This window comes from Bicyclus anynana, chromosome 2, assembly GCF_947172395.1.
Source record: "Bicyclus anynana chromosome 2, ilBicAnyn1.1, whole genome shotgun sequence".
NCBI lineage: Eukaryota > Metazoa > Arthropoda > Insecta > Lepidoptera > Nymphalidae > Bicyclus > Bicyclus anynana.
Genome location: NC_069084.1, coordinates 17320218 through 17346613, shown reverse-complemented (window position 1 = coordinate 17346613; position 26396 = coordinate 17320218). Strand labels below are relative to the sequence as shown.

General features: G+C 36.9%; 1 protein-coding gene across 1 annotated transcript in view; it reads left to right on the top strand.

Annotated features, from left to right (window-relative positions):
* The window catches only part of LOC112046553 (KH domain-containing, RNA-binding, signal transduction-associated protein 2-like), a 245550-nt gene that overhangs the window by 361 nt on the left and 218793 nt on the right, over window positions 1–26396 (top strand). The gene's annotated exons all lie outside the window — the stretch shown is intronic.

Sequence of the window (26396 nt, the reverse complement as noted above, 5' to 3'; positions counted from 1 at the left end):
ACTGGAGCGATTTTAAAAATTCTTTCACCAGTAGAATGCTACATTATCGGGGAGTGCTATAGGCTATATTTTATATTGGTATCATATATATTAGTCGAGTTATCACAGTTTTTGTCATACAGGTCGGACCGAAAATCCTCTTAAACAGACTTATTCGCATGCGCTGCCTTAACTATTGTGTAAAATTGAAATTAATGTATGGAGACTTTATGTATCTTTAAAAGTTCTACAAAAAAGTCCGCGACACCATATATCTATCTTCTATATATTAGCAGATATAGTACCTTTTGTGTTTTAAAAATTGTTAATTTTATATACTTAGGTTTACGTTATTATTTATACAACTAAACTTTAATCCTTATTAAAATAAATTATTTAATAATCACAAGGATATTATGGAGATAAGATTTGCCCTTTACAGTATGTTAATTACTTAAATAGTTTCGGAGATAATACAAAACTTCTAAAAGACGCAGAAATTCCGCTATATGACGCCCGGCGCTTTCATTTACGTAGTTCCCGTTCCCGTGTGAATATGGGGATCAAACATAGCCTATGACACTCGCAAATAACGTAGCTTTCTATTGTTAAAACAATTTTCCAAATCGGTCCAGTAGATCCAGAGATTACCTCCTAACTTTACCTCTTTATATTATTAGCATAGAAGTCTCTATTTCCCTTGGTTATTCCACCACTCTCGAAGGACTGGACCGATTTTGCTATCTCGAAGGACTGGACCGATTTTGCTAAGGGTAGGAGTAAGATAGAGAAGTTATAGGGTAGGGTAGGGTACGGGTAAGGAAGCGTAGGGGTAGTGTAGGGGTAGGGTAGAGGTAGGGCCGGGGTAGGGTAGTGGTAGGGTAGGGGTAGTGGTAGGGTAGGGGTAGAGGTAGGGTAGTGGTAGTGTAGAGGTACGGGTAGGATAGGGAAGTGGTAGGGTAGGGGTAGGATAGGCGTGAGATAGGGGTACGGGTGGGATAGGGGTAGGAAAGGGATAGGGTATGGGGAGGGTAAGGGTAGGATGGGGGTACGGTGTAGGTAAGGTAGGGGTAGGGTAGGGGTAGGTTTGGTGTAGGGTAGGGGTAGGGTGGGGGTAAGGGTAGGGTAGGGTAGGGGTAGAGTAGATGTAGGAGTTGGGTAGGGTAGGGTAGGGTTGGGGTAGGGGTAGGGTAGGGTAGGGGTAGTAGTAAAGTTGACATCGAAATTTACGTGGACGAAGTCGCGGGCGTCCGCTAGTATATATATAATAAGAAGATAATTAAAATAGTTATGAAAACAGTATATGAAAAATTCAAATGCATTATTTAGGCTGTTAAATAATTACTCTGCAATTCGGGGCTAAGACAATTCATATAACAAATTAAAAATAATAAAAATTAGTTCAGCTGTTCTCTAGTAATTGATGGTGTAGCTAACCCGTAAATTAGTCTATTTCTCAGCTGTATACTTGTACCGTTTCTGTGGAAATGCCCTTTAACCTATTATCTAAATTCATGAAATTTGAGCGCTAAACTAACTACTACACTACTTGAGGCACGTATCAAGAAACTTAATGATTACCCTTGCAAATTTCCTTCAGTAACTAAATAGCTCCTACCTTCTGTGCTCAGTTTCCAAGAAAACCCAGTCTCTGACGCAATTTGTTTCATTTCATCATCATCATCATCATTATGTCAACCGATGTGCGGGGTCAAGCAACACTGCGCTTTCTGGTGCCGGGCCGCCATTCCAGTAGATACCTTGCTTTATTTCATCATCATCATCATCATATCAGCCGATGGACGTCCACTGCAGGACATAGGCCTTTTGTAGGGACTTCCAAACATCACGATACTGAGCCACCTGCATCCAGCGAATTCCTGCGACTCGCTTGATGTCGTCAGTCCACCTGGTGGGGGGTCGGCCAACACTGCGCTTACTGGTGCGGGGTCGCCATTCCAGCACTTTGGGACCCCAACGTCCATCGGCTCTTCGAACTATGTGCCCCGCCCATTGCCACTTCAGCTTTGCTTTATTTGATATGTAACAAATACATATTTATCTGAAATTGTTTTGACAGCTGAAAGTTGGATGACTAACTAATATTTCATGATTTAGTGTATTATAATTCTATTTTAATACTTTTGGTCTAAAAATAGTTCCTTATTTTAAAATAAAACAAGGAAGGAAGAATAAGGATAACTTACGAGTATAAGTAGATTAAAAAGAATTACCTCAAATTACCAATTTAAGAATAATCTCTAAACAATAAGCCTATGTTTCCCATCACCTGTGACCAAGTGGCCAAAAACAGATACATTTCTTTTTTCTGTTGATAATGATGATTTGATAGTTAATCAGACTAATTAGAAAAGGTCCTGCCTGGCTAGTCGTTACTTTTCTGTCAAAGTATATGATCAACGATCTTATGCGATTATAAAAACTGTCTCTATAGAATCGATGTTTCATAGTTATAATCGTGTTCGTCGGTTAAAGAGCTTCGTAAACATTTGTGCAGTTGAATGGTGTAAAAAATGGGCAAAACTTCTAGTTTAGTTGATAAATTCTAAATTTAAATCCAAATCTAAATTTTTCCTCAGATAATTACGGACAATTTTGTTCGAGAATTTGGATGCGATACTAGGATAGTTATGATGATAAAAAATATGACAGAATTGATGAAGTCGAGACGCCTGTTATATGAGACACATTCAAAAGTAAAAGGACAGATCAAAGATAACCCTCGGTTCCTCATCAAACTGACGAAACTTCCAAAATCCGAGCTTGGAATATGTGTACATGAAAACTTCCTTGTAAGTATACAGCCGCAAATGATCTCTCAGTTTTCCCAAAATGTTTGCACTTATCTTTAGGGCCCTCACTTACGCGATGGACGTTGTCAAGTTATCTTTGCGTCTACTCTGTTGCTATACGGAAGCACTTTTGATTATGGTTTATCTCTTATCGTAATTTCTGTGTGGATTTTGTAACCGAGTCTGTGTTGTTGCTTGGAGTAACTGAGCCAGCGGCTTGTGGTGTAGGCAAGGTTTTTAACCAAGGTATACTATACTTACAAATTCTATAAAACATATAAAAGATTTATTATCATCATATCAGCCGACGGACGTCCGCCGCTGGACATGGCCTTTTAAAGGGTCTTCCAAACCTAACAATCCCGAACCTGCAACTAACGGCTTTCTGCGGTCCATTATATCTATTACTAGCGGATGCCCGCGACTTCATTCGCGTAAAATTATATTTTTTTACAAATCTCGCGGAAACCTTGAACTTTTCGAGATAAAAAGTAGCCTATGTTCTGCTCCAAGGTCCAATTGGTCTCTGTACCTAATTTCATGCAAATCAGTTATGCGGTATATTCGGGAAAAGGTAACAAACAGACTGACTTACTTTCGCATTTATAATTTATAATAACAACTAGCTGACGCCGCGCGGTTTCACCCGCGTGGTTCCCGTTCCCGTAGGAATACGGGGAGAATATATAGTCTATAGCCTTCCTCCATAAATGGGCTATCTAACACTGAAAGAATTTTTCAAATCGGATCAGTAGTTCCTGAAGTTAGCGCGTTCAATCAAACAAACAAGCAAACTCTTCAGCTTTATAATATTAGTATAGATTGACCGCCGACCTTCAGTAATGGAGAGGCACTCTAAGAAGAAGAAGAATTATTATTAAGTATGAATATTACATTTTGTGTCTCCCATACAAAATAAATGCCCAGCAGCGACCACGCTGGGCTGGTCATTCATTCGTTGGCTATATTTTACACCCGCACCTGGCTTGTCACTTTGCACATTAAACCATTTCTTTCGGTCGTTTTAGTTATGAATTACAAAATTAAACCCACCAAGCTCGTCGGAACAGGATCTAAGCGCCAACATCCAAATCCATTCTCCTATCCTTATATTCTTCCTTTTATAAGTTTCCTTCGGATATACAGGGTGTCACGTAATATTACGACAAATTCTATTAGTTTTTTTGAAAAAAATAAATAAGATATAGCCTTCTTTAGTTATTAGCAGCGTTTTACCTGAAATAAAACGCATATTAAAATACTTACCTCACTGGAAACTTTATATTGAGAGTAGCATTTCCGTTTCCGTCGATTTCATACCAGTTTTCGTACTTTTATTGACGTCACGTCGGGCTATGTGGCGCCACCTGGCGGTGTCGGGCTCGGGAAGTTTCGTAAATCGCTGAGCGCGATTTTAGCTCATTGGCTCAATATATCACCAGGCAGGAATTACTTAAAGTTTCCAGTGAGGTAAGTATTTTAATATGCGTTTTATTTCAGGTAAAACGCTGCTATTAAAATATTGACCGTAACTGGAAACTTTATATTGAGAGCCTGTTTGTTTTCGCCTGGTGACGCCACATTATGGTATTATTTCGCCAATGTGATTATTAAAATAAAACTTTTTATAACAATATTATCTCTAATTCGATTAGGCTTTATTTAGAGAACAAGCTAGTAACGAAGTTTGACTTACTGTGTCTGTGCATAATACAATATTCCATTTTGTTGGAATGTAGCAAAAATACATGTCTACGGTACAATGGTAGCCAGTAATAAGTATCTATTGTCTGTGGATATTATTTATTCAAACTGTCAACTCTTTGACATTCAAGTGTCATTATATGTCATCAGCCATTTACTATATTTTACAAATATTAATAAATAGAACAGTTAGCAGTGCTTAACGTGTTTTCGTTCATCTCGCGACTCCAACTCTCAGCACATTCAAAAATAAATCAATGAACTAAAAACATACCATACATATTTTGGCCTGGAGTTCAATACTTTTAATTTTAGGGATTTCATCATATAATTGATATTCACACTAAATTATTTAGGAAAAACACTGCTGACCGATATAGTCGTTATGAAGATTTCTTACGTGACGTCTTTACTCATTCTGCTATAACCATATGCGGGGCGGTTTTTTAAAAAATTTATTACAAAGAAATTAATATTAATTCTTGCTGCATTTAGTCGTAGTGGATAGTTATTTTATTTAATAATGAAATAGACTTATTATTTCCTAAAGAAAAATTATGATAGTGATTATTTTATTTACTAATAATTTCCAGCCAGAGTAAATACTTCTATCGGTTTTTGAGCCAAATTGCGGCCAAAATTAAATAAAATCATCAGATTTTATACTATGTTATCCCTATAATAAGTAATGTTAGGTCATATACACGCCTTTCAGAGTGTACCCACAAAAATATAACTATTGAAAAAATAACTTATTAAGAAGTTACTGACATTCCAAACTGGTGGCATGGAATTTTTAGGCTTTCTTAACAATTTGGTATGAATTTAAGGATATACTTTACAAAGTTATTGATCTCTTAAGTAGGTTACTTGAAGATTCTAGAAACTAAAACTGAGTCAGTTCTTAGACATTAGGTCATATAGTGTACTAAAACTTTTACTTTTAGACAAACACTACACAAGCCGATTTTTAAGTTTTGACAGAAAATTAAAAATAATTTCAGGTTTTCCCATATTTCTTGAAGACTCCCTCTAACAGTTTTGTAACTGCTAAGTCCGTTGTCGTGATTATAATAAATTTGTCTTCATTCTATAGAATTATCGGTACTGCTAGCACTCGGAATCTGAGATCCAAATGACATAAGACTTACTCTTATCAAGGCTATTGATAAGATTGAGAATCAGTGTAAGTGGTGGCGATACCATAAAGCAAGTGGGAAATTCCCTATACACACTGTACCCATCGTACAAAACAACTTGAGCGTAAGTTACATCTCGGGATACGTACAAGTAATCATGGATTACGTGTACCTTATTTAATGAGTCAGATCAGAATAGATCAGTCACCGACATACCCTATTTCACAATCACTTTTTCTATGCTACAGTAATGAAAGCGCCAAGTATGGAAGATGGCGATGTTGTATAACAAGTGATTTGCATGCTTGTTGTTCCTGCCGCGTATACTATTGTGTACTGTTGTGAACTTAGTGATAGTCTAATTAAGGTTACTAGACAAAGATCTTGCAATTTTAACTGTTATATTCTATATTTAAACTCATTTCTCTTTTCCTCCGTAATATGTAACGGCAGTCATTTTGTCCAATTGAATGTTGCTTAGGAGGTGAGTTTGATTCTAGGGACATATACGAGTAGTATGACATACATTTCCTTTTTATTGGAATGCAGTACCTATTCCTCTCGTGACCATGAATACCTCAGAGGGTGAATGTTTAGTAACGCTGCCCAAGCGTGGTCAAAGGCATCTGCTACTAACAAAAACACTGGCTGAGGGTGTCAGTGAAGTAGGTAGCTAGCAGTCTGATTATATTAAACAAGGTCATTCATTCATTCAATGGTAACGGGCAAGTTTTCGATATAGTCTACATCTACGCTTCGTATTATTTTCTTAGTAAATGATAAAATTGTCTATTCTTAATTCTACATATCTCTTACAAAACATGCTGCGAATTCGATAGCATTGAGAAAGTATTTGAGAAAGAGACATGCATAGTTCAAATGACAAGGAAGTAATGTCCAACAATTCCCTGTATACAAAACGTAGGAAGCACCTTTGGGATTTTATTACATACACATGCAAGTAGGCTTGTGTCTATTCTTCAAACTGAGTTTTTGATGCTGTGCGTATTTAGCAAGTGGAAATGAGGTTAAATATTGGTCCGGCTTCAGTATTAGCAACAGAGCATGGTGCTTTTATGATCCTTTGTATTTCATTAAGTAGACAATTGTTGATATTTCTTCCAAAACAGGAGTGTGGAACGATATTCCATATAGATTAAGAAAAACACGAGGTTATTCGAGAGAACGGTAGGAGATAACCTCAGATTAACCTCTGTACGTTTCTGGTGCCACCATTTTCTCCCATTGAAAAAGGTGGTGAAAAAGGTGGCTAAAAAGACCGCTTGAAATGAAGTCTATCTCAAAATACTTTATGTTTTCTGGATGCATTAAACTTTAAAGCATACATAATACCCTTGATGGGCCTCGAGCCCCTGAAAAAGGATTCATTTAGAATCCTTTGTTTTAATAGAAATTTATATGTTACCGCTTATGCGTTTTTCTACATTTGCTAGGTGACGGAGGGTATCATAATATGTTTTACCTTTTCGTTTGTTTCTAAGTTTTATGAAACCTGGAGTATGGTTATAAATTTTGCAAATAATAAACTGTATACATCCACTAATACCTTTAGAAAACTTTGATGTATTCGGAAAAATAAGTTTCCTGCCTTTAACCTCTATACCAAAATGTACATGATGTTTTAATCTGACGCTTTCATTCATCAGATTTTTACGCCATTGTTACAAAGTAATTAATTCACCCATTGGTTACAAATCTAGTTGGCCTATTCACTATTTTGGTCTTTATTATCAACCTATATCAATTGGAAAAATGTCATTTACCTACTGTGGGATATTCACGAGTAAGCAATAAATGACATTTTTACATAGAAACTCAATTTTGTATATGTCAACTAGCAAACGTAAAAGATAGTGAGTCAGCCTGCAAGGGCTTTAGGACATTAGTTTCTTGTACATTGCTGATAAACACCCTGCGAGAGTGGATTATAATGATCATACACGCAAGGCTGCGCAAGCGTTCCAAGCGATGGAATCTTAACATTTTTCATGCATTACCCTCGCGAGGGGTGGCGATCACACACACACGACATCGACAAGGGTATTTGAATAATTTATATAGATAGATAAGATATTCGTATCCATACATCGTTGATAAACACCCCGCGAGGGTGGATTGTATTGATCATGCAAGCAAGGCTGTGCATGAACGTGTGCGCATTACAGATATGTATATTCCGTGTTGTATGCTCCACGCGATGGAACATTACTCTTCATGCATACGCCCGCGACGGTGGCGATCAAGGACACCGGTATTTGAATAATTTATATAAAGAGATAAACACCCCGCGAGGGTGGGTTGTAATTATCATGCAAGCATGGCTGTGCATGAGCGTTTGCGCATTGTATGTATATTCCGTGTTGTGTGTTCTACGTGATGAAATTTCAACACTATTCGTGCCTTGCCCATGCGAGAGGCGGCGATCCTCAGTATTTGACTGGAAATACGTCTAGGAATGTTAACACTTTCTATAACCTCGTCCCCATGAGGGGCGGTAATCTATTAGTCCGGTATTTGACTGTGCAAATACGTCTAGGAATATTTAAACTTTCTATACCTTACTCAGTAAGTTGGTTTTGCAAATACGTCCAGGAACGTTAAAAAACTGTGTATACCTTGCCCCCGCGAGGGGCGGTAATCTATTAGACCTATATTTGACTGCAAATGTGTCCAGCGACGTTAACAGTGTCTACGCCTTGCCCCTGCGTGGGGTGGCGATTTATAAGGCCAGTAATTTACATCTAATCAAAATTCCTGTGCTAAATTCTGGCGGGATTTGTGAACCTTTTTTCAATGCCGGTTTGAATTGGAGTAACAATATGTTTGAGTAACTTCCAAAAACTCTTTGTCTAACTTGTCTTCGAGCATTCGTAATTTATGTACTCCTCTGAAACGAAAGCCATTGGCCACGCGTTCGTTTTGCAGTATATATGTTAGACAACAGTCTATTGCTAGAACGTTCACTTTGGTTTCTGAGTTCACATTTTTAGGAAGCCCGCTGGGCCCCGCCACTTTTAATACTATTTTAACTGTTGAAAAATAACTACAAAGAAAATATTATTACATGCAAGTACGAAAACATTTGCAAAAAAGCAAGACTTTCAAACACATGAAGTAGTGATCCGAACGGAAAAACCGTTAAAATAATGATCACGTACTATTTTCAAATGAAATTTGAAATTTTTACATAATTTAACGTTAATTACATTAACGTTGTATGTAACAACGTAATAATTACAACGTAATAAAATATAAAGTACTCACAGCGAATTCACTTCACTTATTACACTTTATCTTGCAATGTCGGGTACCAACTGATTGCAAGATGTTGCTTCGACGGTAAACAAAACGCCAATGAGCTAAAATCGCGCTCAGCGATTTACGAAACTTCCCGAGCCCGACACCGCCAGGTGGCGCCACATAGCCCGACGTGACGTCAATAAAAGTACGAAAACTGGTATGAAATCGACGGAAACGGAAATGCTACTCTCAATATAAAGTTTCCAGTTACGGTCAATATTTTAATGAATTATTATCCAACACTGAAATATTTTTTTACTACGAACGTGATTAGATCGTGTTCAACCAAACAAAAAACTATTCACCAGCTTTATAATATTAAAAATAGATAATATATAAAATATTATTTATTCGTTTTTGAATCAAAATATAAAGGTTAATCATAACGCCTGGCGAATTCTAATGAATGGTAGGCGAAAGTCAGGATAATGCGTTGACTGACAAAAAAGATAGCAGACAAACGCATTACAGGCAATTTCCGCACTCCGCCAAATATTAATGCGGTATCGGGCCGCATTTGGGAGGGCAAAGGGGAGGCTCTTTTATATAAAAGCCTGGCAAACTATTTAGTAATTGGATCACCGTGACTATGCTGAAATTGGTGGCTTTGTTCGCACATCGCCTTTTTCGGTTATTTATAAAGCTAATATATTAAGTAGGCCGTGATAGTCTCCAGTGATGATTATCAATTTTTTGGTATTAGACATGATAAATATCAGTATTCGAGGTGCTTTTTGAAATGGGTTGGCTATTAAGCGATTCATGATAATGGGGATACAATGTTTTTAAGAACACCGGTTGCGCTGGGAAATGTTTTATGAGCTCACAAGCCATTTTTTTACATAAAAATATTGGTTTCTGGGTGAATGTAAAGACAGACTATAAGGAGATATCGGACGAAGCACTGAAACACTCTTGTATATACAAAAAACAAATATAGAAACAGATTACATGTCGAATCTGAGTTGAGATTATAACTTAGAAACAACATCAACACGAATATCACTGATTTAGTTGCAAAAAAGCAACACAAACAACCTTCACATTATTTTTTTTTATATATTTTTTAATGTTTATTTGTTTCTTTCCCAGGGGTCCGTGACTGAAAAAAGTTGGGAACGCTGCACTAATACATTAAAACTTTTCAGATTTTTCAAAATTTTTCTTTTTTTTATTTTGTTTACTTTTAAAAGAGTGGTTTGAATTTTATATAAATCTTGAAAAAGTTTGTTTGCCATGAGATCGAGATGGTTATCTTTTGTAAGATTACTTAGCGTAAGTATGGCTGTTATTATTATCTGTTTCTTTTTTTTTAATTTCAGCGCTGGTTTCCACTATAAATTACCTACATAATAATATATTATTCCTATAGCGCGTTACGGATTCAAACGACGATATTATTTTAATCAAAAGTAAATCAGCAAAAATAAATCAGAAAAGTATTATTCAATGAAAATGATGAATTAAGAATTTATATCAATCAATTAAGAATGATCGTTAAGAATATTTGTCAACTAATATTACTGAATAGAAATGCATGGTCACCAATTTCTAGTTTTCCCCTAGGAAAAAATCTAGAAAATTCCAAGAGTCCAAGGCAATTTTGCAGTTGTAAAATATTTTTGTAGATTAAATAATACTTATTGTAGTAATTTATAATTTTAATATTACGGTTTATTATGTTAATCATAATTGTAATAGACAATAAGAAACCTCTAAGAAGCAATTAGGTTTAAGCTACATAGAAAAAGAATGATGAATAATTGTTATTTTTGGAACACTCTAAAACGGAAGAGCGGTTATTTTAAGTGGTTTATAAAGAAAATGGTCTATGAGATTATATATAAATAAAACCTTTTGTATAAGAGTGACAAACCACCAAGAAACTCATGGTGGTTCTCCTCACTACAAATTCTCTACCTTTCAAATCAGTAGTAGAGTTAGTACAAGCAAAGTGACTTGACTTTTTAATAGTAATTAAATGAATGGCCAAAGAATTTCCGAGAGACGTGATTTACCTATTAGTTAAGTGCTTAAATTCATCTCGCGCTACGAAACTTCTCGGTTGGCTTCAAAAGCTTTCCTTTCTGAAAAAAACAAGTCACTTAAAACTTGCAAGTGCTTGCGAATAACTTAATGAAAGTGTTGGCACTTTGTCATAATTATCTTAACTTGGTAGTGATAATTATTTTTGAAGACATCTGATGCAGGTTTCATTCGTTTGTAACCGTTACTCCAAAACTCAGGAAAAACATCATGAGGAAATCTGCATACCACAGAATTTTCTTAATTCTCTGCGTGTGTGAAGTCTGCCAATCCGCATTGGGCGTGGTGGACTATTGGTCTAACCCTTCTCATTCTGAGAGGAGACTCGAGCTCAGCATTGAGCCGAATATGGGTTGATGATGATGATGATGATGATGATTTTAAAGCTGAAAGAGTTTGCTTGTTAAACGCACTAATTTCAGGAACTAAAAAAATATTTGTCAAGCAAGGCTACGGACACAGACATCTTGATAACAGCGTTAGCTTGTAACTGTGTTTTTTTTATTCTCTAAAAGTTAGCCCTTGACTACAATCACACCTGATGGTAAGTGATGATGTAATCTATAATGGAAGCGGGCTAACTTGTTTGAGGAGGATGAAAATCTACACCCCTTTCGGTTTCTACACGACATCGTACGGAACGCTAAATCGCTTGGCGGTACGTCTTTGTCGGTAGAGTTGTAACTAGCCACGGCCGAAGTTTCCCACCAGCCAAAAAGTAAATGTAAAGCTCCAAAGTTTTTTATTTATCAGCCAGTAACCTATTTTATCCCACGAAAACGAAAACGCGGGTGAAACCTAAATATAAAATTAAAAACCGTCTACCTTTATTTGTTACAATGTTTAATGCTTACTAGCATTCATTACGAATGTTGTCAATTTAACTGTAAACTTTATTTCAAATTCACCCCCCGAGCATTAGATCCTCAGGGAAACTTCTCGCGACTGCAAAAACAAACGTAGCCAAAGCAAAAAAAGGAACATTTATTACTGGAAAAACTCGCAAAAGTAACGAGAACCGTGACAGACGGCGGGATTTAAATTAATTATCCCCGACACATTTTCTTACAGACTTGTTTTTAAAGTTCTTGAATAGTCTCCAGAGACTGCGCGAGAAAACAGAAAAATGCCTCTGAAATAGTTCTGAAATGTGGGACTTTCGTAAAGTCAGGTAATATAAATATCCAAGGAATGCTTTATTTTTAGATTCAGATTGGTTGTGATTTTAAGAAATTGCCTTTGTTTAGAGATTGAACCAAAGTTAAAGCTAAACTTTTATGGATTAAATCAAGGAAAGACTGCGAAACAGTTTTGCATTCTATTAACATTCAAATAAAATCACATAAAAAAAATTCGAGTCGTCACGGGACGCCTGGCAGATGTGATACTGCATATAGACTGTATATAGACCGTCATATACCGTGGCGACGCGTCGCCATGGCATGCGACGCCACGCCAGAAACGTCGGTTTTACGTGCGGCTATAGATGTTTCACATCAAAAACATTGTTGAAGTGTTTACAAGCACTTATAAATTCTTTGTTCAGTTTGCAATTACACTTTTTGTATTTGTAAGACAGATGTCATTTTAAATTACACGCCAAATTTCTGGTCTACTCTGGAGTTGTAACTTGTAACACGCCGAACTGCGATTGAGTAGAGAAAGTACATTTAAAATTTACTAACTCCCAAAACCGTAATACAAACTCCAAAGGCTTATTTATTCTTATTATAATGTGATTTTTAGATATTCAGGCGATGCGCTATAAACAAAAATAAAATTCCAATGTAGTTTGAAATATTAACTCAGATAGGTACTTGTTATAATTAACCTAATGGTGCACTACTTTATTGCATGTACCTACATATTCACATTTCTATTCTAATAACATAAATAAAAATATTTACAAGAGATATAAGCCCAAGTAGGTAGTAGCTGTTACTTAAGACTTTTCTGTCGATAAAAAACAATCCCTTCGTAGGTACTTCCTCAGGTTAGCACGGCACGTCCGTCTTGCACGGACTAAAACAATTTCCTCTCTTGACTTCCGAGTTAGCACAGAGTCGCATGGCATTTCTTCGTGTTAGCTGCCTTTTAATTTTTTCTCTTTTCCTTTTCTCTTTTCTCCCTTCTTGTCTTTATTTTCCGGAGCATTTGCCACTCGTTTTCACTGCATACGACCAATTGCACATCACTATTTGCTTATTGTAAATATGTCTTAGGGAAAGGCTTATATTTTGGGCCAAATAGACACTGACTTTAGGGTCACCTGACGCATGGCTCAGTCTTGGATACTTTTACTAGGCCGGCTGCATATACTCGTTTTCCGTGTTCGTTTTATGTGTTTTGAAAACCGAATGCATGAAATACATAATGACGCACACGTAGGCACGTTTTTTTCCGAACGGGACAAACTCTGCGCTTACGTAGCGAATGCGAGCCCTTGTGACAATATGCGAGTATATTACGAATGAAGAAAAACGTAAAGTCTGCAGTAATCTCACAGAATTCCAAATCGAAATTACGCATTAGGAAAACTTTAGCTAGGAAATTTTGGCTGGTGCGCGTCTAGATACCACCCTACCGACAAAAACGTACCGCCAAGCGATTTACGTTCCGGTACGATGTCGTGTAGAAACCGAAAGGGGTGTGGATTTTCACCCTCCTCCTAACAAGTTAGCCCGCTTCCATCTTAGATTGCATTGTCACTTACCATCAGGCGAGATTGTAGTCAAGGGCTAACTTGAAAAGAATAAAAAAAAAAGAAAACGTATACGGAATACGAATGTATGCGGCCGACCTAATCGTGTACTATGCGTAGGTACCTACCGGCTATCATAATACCTATATCTAGTACACATGTATTATGTATATATTAATATTCCTCGGAGTTGATTATCAAAATATGTAAATAATATTCGTGTTGACTGTTTCAGACGCACTGTATGCTACGTACCCGTCCATGTACGTACTCGTATATACGTACTTGTATGTACAGCTTGTGAGAATAAATCATCTTTCCCTTACTATTTGTTTACCTAACGTATCACGAAATCGTTTTTGTTTTGTAGCTGAGGCGTGGAATATCCTTATCGCGAAAATTTTCAGCTGTTTCAACATAGGTACATATATATTTATCCAGTTACTAGCGTACGCCGCGACTTCGTCCGCGTGGAATTTAGTTTTTCACAAATCCCTCGGGAACCATGGATTTTTTCGGTATAAAAAGTAGCCTTATTCTATAATATATTATATAGGCTATAATATATCTTAATACCAAATTTCCTAAGGCCTATATTCAGCGGTGGACGTCCACCGGCTGATAATGATGATGATGATCTTACTAATTCAAATAAAATAATTATTGGTAGATATATTAACTGGTACTAAATAACCAAATCGCTGCTCCAAAATATTGTCCAACTTCCAAATAAATCACAGTTCTGCGAGTAATGCTCTAATAGTGATAGTAAATTAGATAGTGGATTATATTATTAATATGTTGCAAGATAATTAATTGCCGGAGTGGGTGAAGTTTAGCGCGAACAATATATTAGTCATTAGGGTACTTGCACGGCTTAGTCGAATGGTTTATTAGTAGGTAGTATTAGTAACATAAAAGAGATCATTTCATTATGACTAATTACTGTAGAGCCATATTAATTGCTTTTCAAAAATGCTGATAAAATAAATATATAATAAGTCCTTGTTATTCAGTCGGATTTTGCTATTTGTTTGCAAAACTATTTCACACAAAAATTAAAAAAAGACTAGCTTATTTATATGTTAACTGATCTATTAATACACAGCTTAAGCTACTAAAAATATTGCACTGAAATTCGGCATGCAGATAGTTATAATGATGTTCCCCCTCTAAGGGGAAGGAGGACTGATAAGAAAAATGATTATTTTTCAATTATTAATTGAAATGAGTTAACAATTATTACTTTATGCTAATGCATATGTAGTTTGTTGACGAGTTGTCAAAAGGCTCTCTAAATATATTATTTCTAGACGAAAGATACTATATCCTTCTCTGTATCCTTGACAATGATTTTCATAGAATGTTTAAATTGGTCATCATTTAAATACGATGACAAAATATTATCATTTTTAAATGATTGGTTGAGTAGTTATGGTGTGACAAACACAGCGACAGTCGCTTTTATAATATTAGCATAATCATAATATATATATTGATTATGTACAACCAGAGACATTATGTAAATACCTAAAGATAAATGGTCGAAATGTAGACTGAAACTCCTGGAAAACGTCTCGTGAAATTTTAATTTAATTCATCACTCACGGCTAACGATGTAACACGTTGCGTAGCATTATGAAAAATGAAATTAAAATATTACATGTAACCCTTTATAAGGTCCTTGAGTCGTCAAGGGTTTCTGTGTAATTAAATTACAAGCCAAGAGTTTTTCAGATCCCTTGAATAATTTTGAAAGAGCAGAGTTTTGTGCGCTTTTTAACGCTGTGTGATCTCAATGATTTTACAATTAAATTTTAATTTCAAATTATGTTAATTTAGTAACATCAATAGAAGAATACCATGTCAATATAGCATTTGTTGAGATGGATGTGTGGTGTGAGCATGAACTAAATAAGTACCTAATGAGCATAAACAAGGGGATGTCTTACAGTGGAATTCCTAGACGTAGGGGAACCCCCAGGGGATCATTAGCAACTGACCTCATTCATAGAGATAACAGCGTGATTGGCGTTTGCAGTGATGTGATATACCACGTCACCGCAAGCGCCAATCACAAACCGATGCCTTGTAGCGAATGACGTCTCAGTTTATGATTGGCGTCTGCGGTGACGTGATAAAAATATTACAATTACGAGATTATTTTCACAAATAAAAATGTGATTAGAGTTTCTAGGCATCTAAACTGCCTATATGCAACAAAAACTTCTTTGTTTTATACAGCAGGCGAGTAGCCTATTTCCTTTTTGAATTTTGAATTTTATTATCGAGTTCCATAAGTAAGTGTAGTTAGAAGTAACGGCCTCGGCGCGTAGAATGGCACTGTTTTATTTACACAACAATTCGTATGGTAATTTATTTAGAGCGAACGTCAAAAAAGATAACATCTTCAAAAGACATCTGCTGTGTTTATCTGTCCCACATAGCCACAGTCTAGTTACGAAACCGTCAACCAAGTAATATATGGAAAAGGCAAGGCCACAGTTATTTTAAATATAGATACACCCTTTTGACGTGAATGCATAGATACATCTTTTTTTGCTTTTGCGCGTATTTTTTTTCTCGCATTTATTTACATATATGTCTCTTTTAGAATTTAAACTATCGTGAGTGTTATTCATATAAATTGATTATGAAACACGGCTAAAACTCACGTGATATTACGTCGGAGTATGCCCGACTAGTTTCGAACCCATACGGGGCCCTTAGTCATGAGCTGGTTCTTGCATCGCGGCACGATCCAAACTCATCGGATTCGGGGTTTGGATCGTGCCGCGATGCAAGAACCAGCTCATGACTAAGGGCCCCGTATGGGTTCGAAACTAGTCGGGCATACTCCGACGTAATATCACGTGAGTTTTAGCCGTGTTTCATAATCAATTTATATGTCTCTTTATTCATTTTTAACAATGTTAATTGATTATGCGACGTACACTTCTATTTTAAACATAGGGACATGCTAGGTATATAATGGGTGCGACCACGGCTCTACCATGAACATAAAAATCTAGAAATAAAGAAAAGCTCAGCATTTCATAGCCAGGACTTGAACTCAGGACTTCGTGATTCAAAGCCACATAGGCTAACCCCTGGACCCGTTCAATCCCCGCCCGTTATACTTTTGACATACCCTCTCCTAACACAATATTTACTGTGAACGTTGCAGTTTTAAATATTTACAGGCAAATATATTATAAGAAAGATATTTTTAATGAGATATGTCAGCGGATCAAAACTGTAGCGAACAAAAAAGTCTAATAGTCTTGATTTCATTGAGTCGAATAGTAAACAACGTAAGTTATTTACACATAATACCTAAATTGTAAATACAATGTAAAAACTGTATTTACATAAATCTAATATATAAAATTCTCGTGTCGCGGTGTTCGAACTTGAACTCCTCCGAAACGGCTCGACCGATTTTGATGAAATTTTTTGTGCATATTCAGTAGGTCTGAGAATCGGCCAACATCTATTTTTCAAACCCCTAAATCCTAGGATAGGGTAGTGGTAGGGTAGGGGTATGGTATAGGGATAGGGTAGGGGTAGGGTAGCGGTAGGGTAGGGGTAGGGTAGGGGTAGGGTAGGGGTAGGGTAGGGGTAGGGTAGGGGTAGGGTAGGGGTAGGGTAGGGGTAGGGTAGGGATAGGGTAGGGGTAGGGTAGGGGTAGGGTAGGGGTAGGGTAGGGGTAGGGTAGGGGTAGGGTAGGGGTAGGGTAGGGGTAGGGTAGGGGTAGGGTAGGGGTAGGGTAGGGTAGTGGTAGGGTAGGTTTATGGTATAGGGATAGGGTAGGGGTAGGGTAGTGGTAGGGTAGTTGTAGGGTAGGGTAGGGTAGGGGTAGAGTAGAGGTAGGGTAGGGGTAGGGTAGGCGTAGGGGTAGGAGTATGGTAGTGTAACGTAGGGATAGGGAAGAAGTGCAAATAACTAAATTAATAAGTCAAAGCGAAGCTTGAGCGAGTCCGCTAGTATACATATAATGGAATTAAACACAAATTTTGTGCATACTCATATGTGCGCTCTGTGAAGTAGCTAATTCAGACCACTTTTTGCGGTGAAAATCACCGCACCGTAGGCACGAAACACATCTATAGTATAAAATACCGTTGTTTACAGGTACAATACGCGGGCGTGTTGTTGTAACCACGACATAGTTAACATTTATTTTTAGCATTTTCGTTCTTTTATATCGATACGATAAAAAAAATAACAGGATTTTTTTATTGTCCTCCTCGACATTGGATAGAAGCAGGCGTTACTTTGCGGAAGTTCATCATGATTATATAATGATTTACTTATTTTGCTATCATCCGCGAAAAGCCGAACCGAAGCATCCTCAGATGTTGACTCTACAGACTACAACGTGCTGTATGCATCAACCATGTTGATGCTCCGGTTTCGGGGTGAAACGTACGTAGAGAGTATTTTGGCGGACCTGGATGACATCGTCCCATGGGTTCGTCGACTTTTCGCGGATGATAGCAAAATAAATCATTACATAATTTCTAGACATTATTGTGCGGTCAGCAAAAATATTTCTGTAATTAAATTTTAATATTAAAAAGTCACCTTTAGCCTATAGCTTTAACCTTTTAAAAACTCGTTAAACTGAGTTACTAAAATAAACATTCCTAATGTGTTTACGACTTTTAAACGACTCTGTTTATAAAGGGGCAATTGCTTTTAAAATTGGTCCGTAATGCTATACATAGTATTAAATTATAAATGAAACAAAATTAATTTGGCGAATTTTCTTTTCAAATTTTATGACCTCAAAAACCGGTTTAATCCGGTCGTAGTATTTTGTTACAAAGGACGATTTGTCAGGCAATTAAATACTTTATTATACTGGACTTTCTGCTCGACCAAAATTTCGTTGTCTTATTTAGATTATTATTAAAGCTTTAGACATTTTAGAGTAATTTTAAATTCGTAATTTTAATCTGATTCAATTTAAACGAGTCCAGAGGTTGCTCGTGAAATAATAGGTACATGTAGGATGATGTAGGAGGATGAGAGCCCAGTGGATTTGCCACCGATTCCGGAGGGTGTGGGATCGAATCCGGTCCGGGGCATGCACCTCCATCTTTTTACTTGTGTGCATTTAAAGAAACTAAATATCACGTGTCTCTAACGGTGAAGGAAAACATCGTGAGGAAAATTACATACCAGAGAATTTTCTTAATTCTCTGCGTGTATGAAGTCTGCCAATCCGCATTGGGTCAGCGTGATGGATGATTGGCCTAACCCCAGTAATTCTGAGAGGAGACTAGAGTTCAGCGTCTAATACTTTTTTTTTCGTGTTGAGTAAGTGCCTATCGCTCCATGTGGGACCACTACGGCGTCACCGGGGGGTTTAAGCGAGCGTAGAAGCATCGCCTGATGAGACCCGAAGGCTGAAATAAAGATACAGGACGGAACGGCTCTCTAAGGGCGTCTCCTATGAGACTCGGACCTCGGCTTAGAGGGCCATTCGGGAAGGTGTAACCGTGACCTGAGTGAATCAGTCCGGACGCACCCGAGATTGTTAGTTAGAAAACCCGTCCGGGTGACGTTAGACATCGGGGACCTCGTCTTCGCCGGCGAAGACGCTGTGTTGCTTGTGATTGTGTTGCCCGGGAAGCATTGTCGGTCGTCATGTCATCGTCTGGATCGTAAAGGACGTTTTTGGGACGCCTCTGCTTGAAGTTAGCATTAAGGTTGGGAGTGTAATTGCAGGCCTCAACCACTAGTTGGTTGGGATGGATGGCAGCTCTGTCGAAATAGTTTCGAGAGAGCTGTAACTAGCTATTGAAGGTAAATCTAAGTCTCTATGGAGGTCGTTATTGCGTACAACTACAACTACAAACTACGGTGCGCCCGTGATTTGTCGCAGAAACCGGTTTTGCGTCTAATACTATTTCCTATAATAGTATATTAATAAATAATAGCAAATTCATTGACGCGTATTTCGCGCATTGCCTGAGCGTATGAAATACGCCTCTTGGTTTGTATAAGATCAATTTACGCGGCGTATCCGCTCATTGTCTTCTCCATTACGAGGCATTGTGTGTTTTTATTGGAAAAGGTTGTTTTGTCTCGGGCTAATGACAGTGCGGTGATCGTCGGGGCTTTCGCGTTTCGTCGCAGGAGCGAAAATAGAAAATTGTATTTGGACTAAGAGCTTGTGAACGCCAGACTTAAGTCGTTACATGAAGGCTGAAATAAAAAATAACCCTATAAATGAAAATAAACACAACTAACAAACTTTTGACGACCTCTGTAGCGCAATGGTATTCGCGGTGAATTCACAAGACGAAGGTCCTTGCTTCGATCCCTGACTGGGCCGATTGAGTTTTTCTTAATTGGTCCAGGTCTGGCTGGTGGGAGACTTCGACTGTGACTAGTTACCGGCAAAGGCGTACCATCAAGCGATGTAGCGTTCCGGTGCAATGTCGTGTAGAAACCAAAAGGGTTGTGGATTTTCATCTTACTCGTAACAAGTTAGCCCGCTTCCATGTTAGATTGCATCATGACTTACCATCACGTGAGATTGTAGTCAAGGGCTAACTTGGGCAAAGAATAATGAATTATAAATAATGCTAAATATAAATACATTTGAAAATACTTATACTTATTTACTAAAAATACAATTTAAAAATGTATAATGATGTGACAAAACCCCCTTAAAGTGAGGGTGAAGATGTCCTCCAGTGAGGACCATCTGTACCAATCTTTGGCTAGTTTTGCCAGTCACTTTTGCAAAGTCATCGGACCACCTATCAAGTGGTCGGCCTACTCGCCTGTAACCCGGGGGGCCTGACCACGATCTCAGTTATATCCTCCGATCGTCACTCATCCTTGCTACAGCTTATACTCCTACTTTATTTAAGTACGGTAATATTATCATTTGGCTTTGTAAGCTGATGGGTTTCAAGCGTTCATACATGATCAGCGTAGCACATGCTGATTGGCGACCGTTTTGGTACCACACATACTGCTGTATTTAATATCTTTTATTTATTTTTTTATTTCTTGTCTTCTGTGTATTGTGTGTGTGTTCAATATAATAATTTTCTTTCTTTCGTTCTTTATTAGTTACAGTTTACCTATGGTAAGAGCGTGAGTTAACAAATTTTCAGCCTTCATAAAATGTGGCATGTCAGACTGTCCAGAATCTCAGTCCGATACCTAACGTATAAAAATGTGTTTGCTTTTAGGGAATGTCATTATTCATTACAAAAGGTCCTCTGCGTAGATACGAGTACGCACGCCTACGCTATAAATTAAACCTTTAAAGCCTCAATGGTACCACGGACTCACGGACCTAGAGGTCATGGGTTTGATCCCTGTCTGTTGGACTATTGTTGTATCCAATCCTTACACAAATTTTTCAATCAATATTTTTTATTTATTTATTTACTAAAGAAATTAATAACAAAGGTTTTTCTAGTGTGTACGCGCTTGACGGTTTTTCTGAGCATTGTTCAGAAAAGCCGTCATTCCATTCCTCTTAAAAACTACATATATTAAATGTCTTGAAAATTGAAAAGTAATGATGTTCAAATTCAAAAAATATTGGAAATATGGTTTTAATAAAAATAACTCTGTATGTTGTGTTTATACAAGGAAGTTTATTTTCGATTACCACCAATCGACTGTACGCAACTTCAGAAACAACCTGGGCTGCCTGCTAAGCTTCTGGAGCGAGCATGGTGGGCTGGAGTGACTCCAGCGGGGATCAGCAGCAAATAGACCTACGTACAACGGCCAATCCTTAGTGGCCAAGTGCGAAAAAAGCCTAGGAAAGAAGAAGAAGAAGTTGTGATTCAATAAAAAATAAAACTAATTTATACAATATAAGCGTAATATTTAGATAGAAAAAGAGATTATAATCTAGTTCGTTAGAGCATACTAGACTTTAACGATGTCCGTATTCCGGCTTCATTATAATTTCCGTGGAGCTTGTTTTGACGGACATAATTGCATTATGCCAAGCGTGAATATGTTTGTTCGGATTTTCACCGAGAAAATGAGTACCTATTCTGTGAATAGAATTTCGTTTTATATTTTCTTATATGGAAAATATGGAAAATAAATTGCCATGCATTAGTTTCGAGAAAATGACTAAATGGCTCCACTGATTATAATTATATTTCTTTGTTGTGTTCGTGTTAATTTTGTGGTGGTATAGGTAAAAAGGAAAATTAGGAAAACCTAAATGAAACAGTCGAAATGATTCCTAAGTTATAAATGAGTAGTATATAAGTAACAAAGTACCTACAGCATAAGTAACAACGAAACACATGGTTTTATTCTGAATTCTACGAGGAAGAGTGACACATCGAAACCCGTTTACAAAGAACCATTTCTTGGCAACTCAAACACAGATATTATTATTGATTTATAAACATGTTTCTGTTTATAACGCTCCTTTAGTTTCACTAACCTAAAAGTTCACTATATAGGTATCAAATTTAATTTGTCGTTCTTTTATGACTAGCAGACGCCCCGCGACTTCACCCGCATAGTTCCCGTTCCCGTAAGAATATGGGGTTAAAATAATTCTTATGATACTCACAAATAACATGGCTATCAATTGGAAAAAGTATTTTCAAAATCGGTGTATCCAGAGTAGATCTACAACCCTACCCTACAACCTCACAAACTTCAACCTCTTTAAAATATTAGTATAAATTTGTTTTAATTACAACGGAAGATCAATATAATTAATCAAAAGTTTTTGTCAATATGCCAATTTAATAAAACAGAGCTATTATACTCTCTTTTTAATTAAAAAAAAAGATTGAACAGTAATTTAGCAGATTTCACAGAACCATTTTATAGCTTCCCGTTTAACGACATTTGGGTGGCATTTCGTTTTGAGTAATTACAGGCGGGTGAGCTGGCAAGGGTTAGGTATTTCCTCTTTTAATAATTTATGAAGGAAACGAATTCAATTTTGCAAATTTCCTCATCCCTAAATCCCGTGTAATTCGTATTAAGAGCCTTTTTTAAGATTTAGGTTTGTTTACACGATTAATACGAAAATTGGACTTGTATACATATTTTGGGTCTGCCAAAAATTACTTTATATTGATCAATACAATAAATACAATTAAAGTGTCTGTTTGTTATTTCCAAATAACTGTTTTCTCAAGTGCTTATAATTATTCACATGACACTAAAACACAAACGCCGCATGGCGTGACATCGTGCGGGAAAAAGTCGTGAACACGACGCGGAGAGAGAGAAAACACAAACGACTGTCTGTCTGTTTGTCCGGGCTAATCTTTGAAACGGCTGAACCGATTTCAATGGAACTTTCAGCGGGAGATAAAATATTTATAGTGCACGCGGGTTTTCCGAATGTCACGCGTACAAAATAGCGGACGTCCGCTAGTAATATACTAATCGAAAAGTTTCTAACTACGAATGTATGGATATTTGTCATTCTTTCACAGGCTACTTTTATGCCGAAAAATCCACGGTTACCAGGTATTGTGAAAAAAGTTCACGGTAACAAAGTCGCGGGGATTCGTTTGTATACCGTATTGGATTTGCGCAAAGTAATAATATATAAAAATACTTTCATAGTCTACGGAGTTAACTCTTTGACTCAGTGCTAGCAGTGTAGCTAGTGCAGTGTTGCTTTATTTAATCTTACATCTTTGTGTACAAATAAAAAGGAAACCTAAATAGGTAGCCATCTCCGTAGCAGTGGCGTCTACGGCGTAGCTAAACGCTACGTCGTATCAATAGTTTATGATGCGTTATGCGTAGCGACTCACAAAATATCTCCAATATTTATAAACTCTTTCGGTCTTAATTATAAAATTGATTAAAATTTAAGCATAAAACTACTTTGTAAAGTGAACTTCAAATACATACTCGTAGTTTGCACCCAGTAAAATGGATTTTCCATCTAATACAGGGGCCCTTGCTACTTGTTTGTAAGACTTAGTTGACGAATAAAGATTTTTTTCATTTTCATTTTTTCATTTTCGTAGTAGCGATTAGGTCTACTTTACTTTGGTTTTTTAAAACAATTCCTCTTTAAATTATACGGCAATTATAAACTTACGAAAATATATGATTACGCTAACTATGGGCCTCATAATAATGACTCAGAGTCACACAGCGGGCGATGGAACGAGCAATGCTCGGAGTATATCTGCGTGATACGAAGCCGTGCGTGATAAGAGCCGTGGTAGCCCAGTGGATACAACCTCTGCCTCCGATTCCGGAGGGTGTGGGTTCGATTTCGGTCCGGGGCATGCACCTCCAACTTTTCAGTTGTATGCATTTTAAGAAATTAAATATCACGTGTCTCAACCGGTGAAGGAAAACATCGTGAGGAAACCTGCATACCAGAGAATTTTCTTAATTCTCTTCGTGTGTGAAGTCTGCCAATCCACATTGGGCCAGCGTGGTGGACTATTGGCCTAACCCCTCTCATTCTGAGAGGAGACTCGAGCTCAGCAGTGAGCCGAATATGGGTTGATAATGATGATGATGATATCTGCGTGATCAAATCAGAAATTAGGAGATCCGTCACCGAAATAGCTCAGCATTCGAGCTCAGCAGTCAGCCGAATATGGATTGATTATGATGACGATGATCAAGCATCATAAATCATCAAACCGTACGCTGATCGTGTGACATGAACCCAGCTCGTAATTAATTACCATCATTAACTTTTATGCAATTAAAGAAATTTTAGACTAATCAGGCACCAAATAAATCTCGTTAAGTTATGAAAATATGCACATACTCGTAGAAAAGCTTTCATCACTAATGCTTGGCCTAAAAGCAAACTCGAAGTTTAAGCGATATATTAATTTCGTCCTCACTCCAAGAGAATCTAGAAAAAAACCAATAACAAAGCCGTCAAAATCAAAGTGATCGTTTATCCGCCATCGCCGAAATTAAAATGAAGTGGGGGAATTAATTATCGATTTTAATTAAAACTTCCCGGCGAAAATAAACGATGCGTATTCGAAACTTTCGATGTTTGAGCAAAAGCTTTTGGGATAATATCGGCTTGGAATATAATTTATACTTACCTACGTAGGCGTGGCATTTAATGTTTAAGATTGTTTTAGTTATTAGTAGTTTAGGGTACTTTTCTTTATTACAGAACTCGTCCGAGGAAGTATACCCGCACCATGTTTATTTATATTCTAAGCATCTTTAATAATTCTCAGCCTACTGCAAGGCTAAAGGTGAGGTACTGTTACACATGCTCTAAAATAGCATGCTAAAAACGTGCTATTAAGTATGCTCCATACGAGCATGCTTATCATCAGTTTATATTTGCTAGCAATAAGCATACTATTTTTAAGTATGCTCCTGAATAATCAGTGTCGTGTTAGACAGGGAGAGATGAAGGTGAAGAGAATACAGAATGGCAATGCTGATCGACTAGCATACTCAATAAGCAAACCTGTTCAGACACGTTAAAAGCACGCCCTCAGCAAGTAGCATGCTCATAAATCGCACGACTGTTGATTCTTGAGCAAGCTCGAAATAAGCATGCTCATTATTAGCAATGTTGCGATACACATGCTAATAAGTAGCAATACTGCTCAATAGTAGCATCCTTTCGTGCTTGAAATGAGCATGTGTAACAGTAGTATCCCGATATATAGGAGAACGACACCATCGTGTTAAGGCACTCTATCTGCCTATTATTCTTTAATCTGTGTTTTCGAATATTAAGATAATGGTTATAATAATTAATCGAAAACTTAAAATTAAATTTACGAGGGTTCCAAAGGCGCCTAATTAAAATTAATTTAACTTATATTATGACAAAACTTGACCTTTCAAAAGTGCATGTATACAAAGCCTATGATTGAAATAAATGAATATTGGTTTAAATTTTTACGGCTTTCTTTGAGCTTGCTTGCTATGTAATGATAGATAATATGTCCACCAAATTGAAGGCAAAAATATTTAAATAATACGAATAGATAAAACTGCATAAATACAGAAAAAACATCCAGGGTACAAATTAGTATATGCTAATGTAATGCACATTGGCTATTTCTCCTATTCTGAGCGTTTCTTGGTGGTTATTATTCTACATTTCACATTGCCTTCATTAATAAAATGACAATGTTGGCTTTATGTTGGCGAACAATGTTATTTTATTTATTATACAATGTATTTAATGGTAGCAAATGACATACTAAAATAGTACTAAAACTAAGTGCTTTGATTACCTGATTAATTTAATGGAGCAATATTTCTATTTTACTTTTACTTTTGGTAATGGGCAAGGTAAATTAAGGATTTTGCAACTATTTGTAAAAAAATTGCAAGCTATATTTTAGGAGCCGTGATAGGCCAATGGATATGACCGCATTGGGCCAGCGTGGTGGACTTTTGGCCTAACCCCTCACATTCTGAGAGGAGACTTGAGCTCAGCAGTGAGCCGAATTGTAGGTTGATAATGATGATGATCTTAATGATTTTAATGATTTAAAGGAAATACTCCGAAATTATACGAAGCCTAACCTGTTTAAAACAACAGAAACTAGTGTAAATTAAAAATCACTTTATCCAAATCACTTTATCTCAAAGTGCGACACTCATATTAATTTTTTTTTTTTTATTTTTTTTTTTTTTTTTAGAAAAGTATATTTGCCATATCTTTTATAATAATTTGAACAATATTCCCATTCCCCTCCA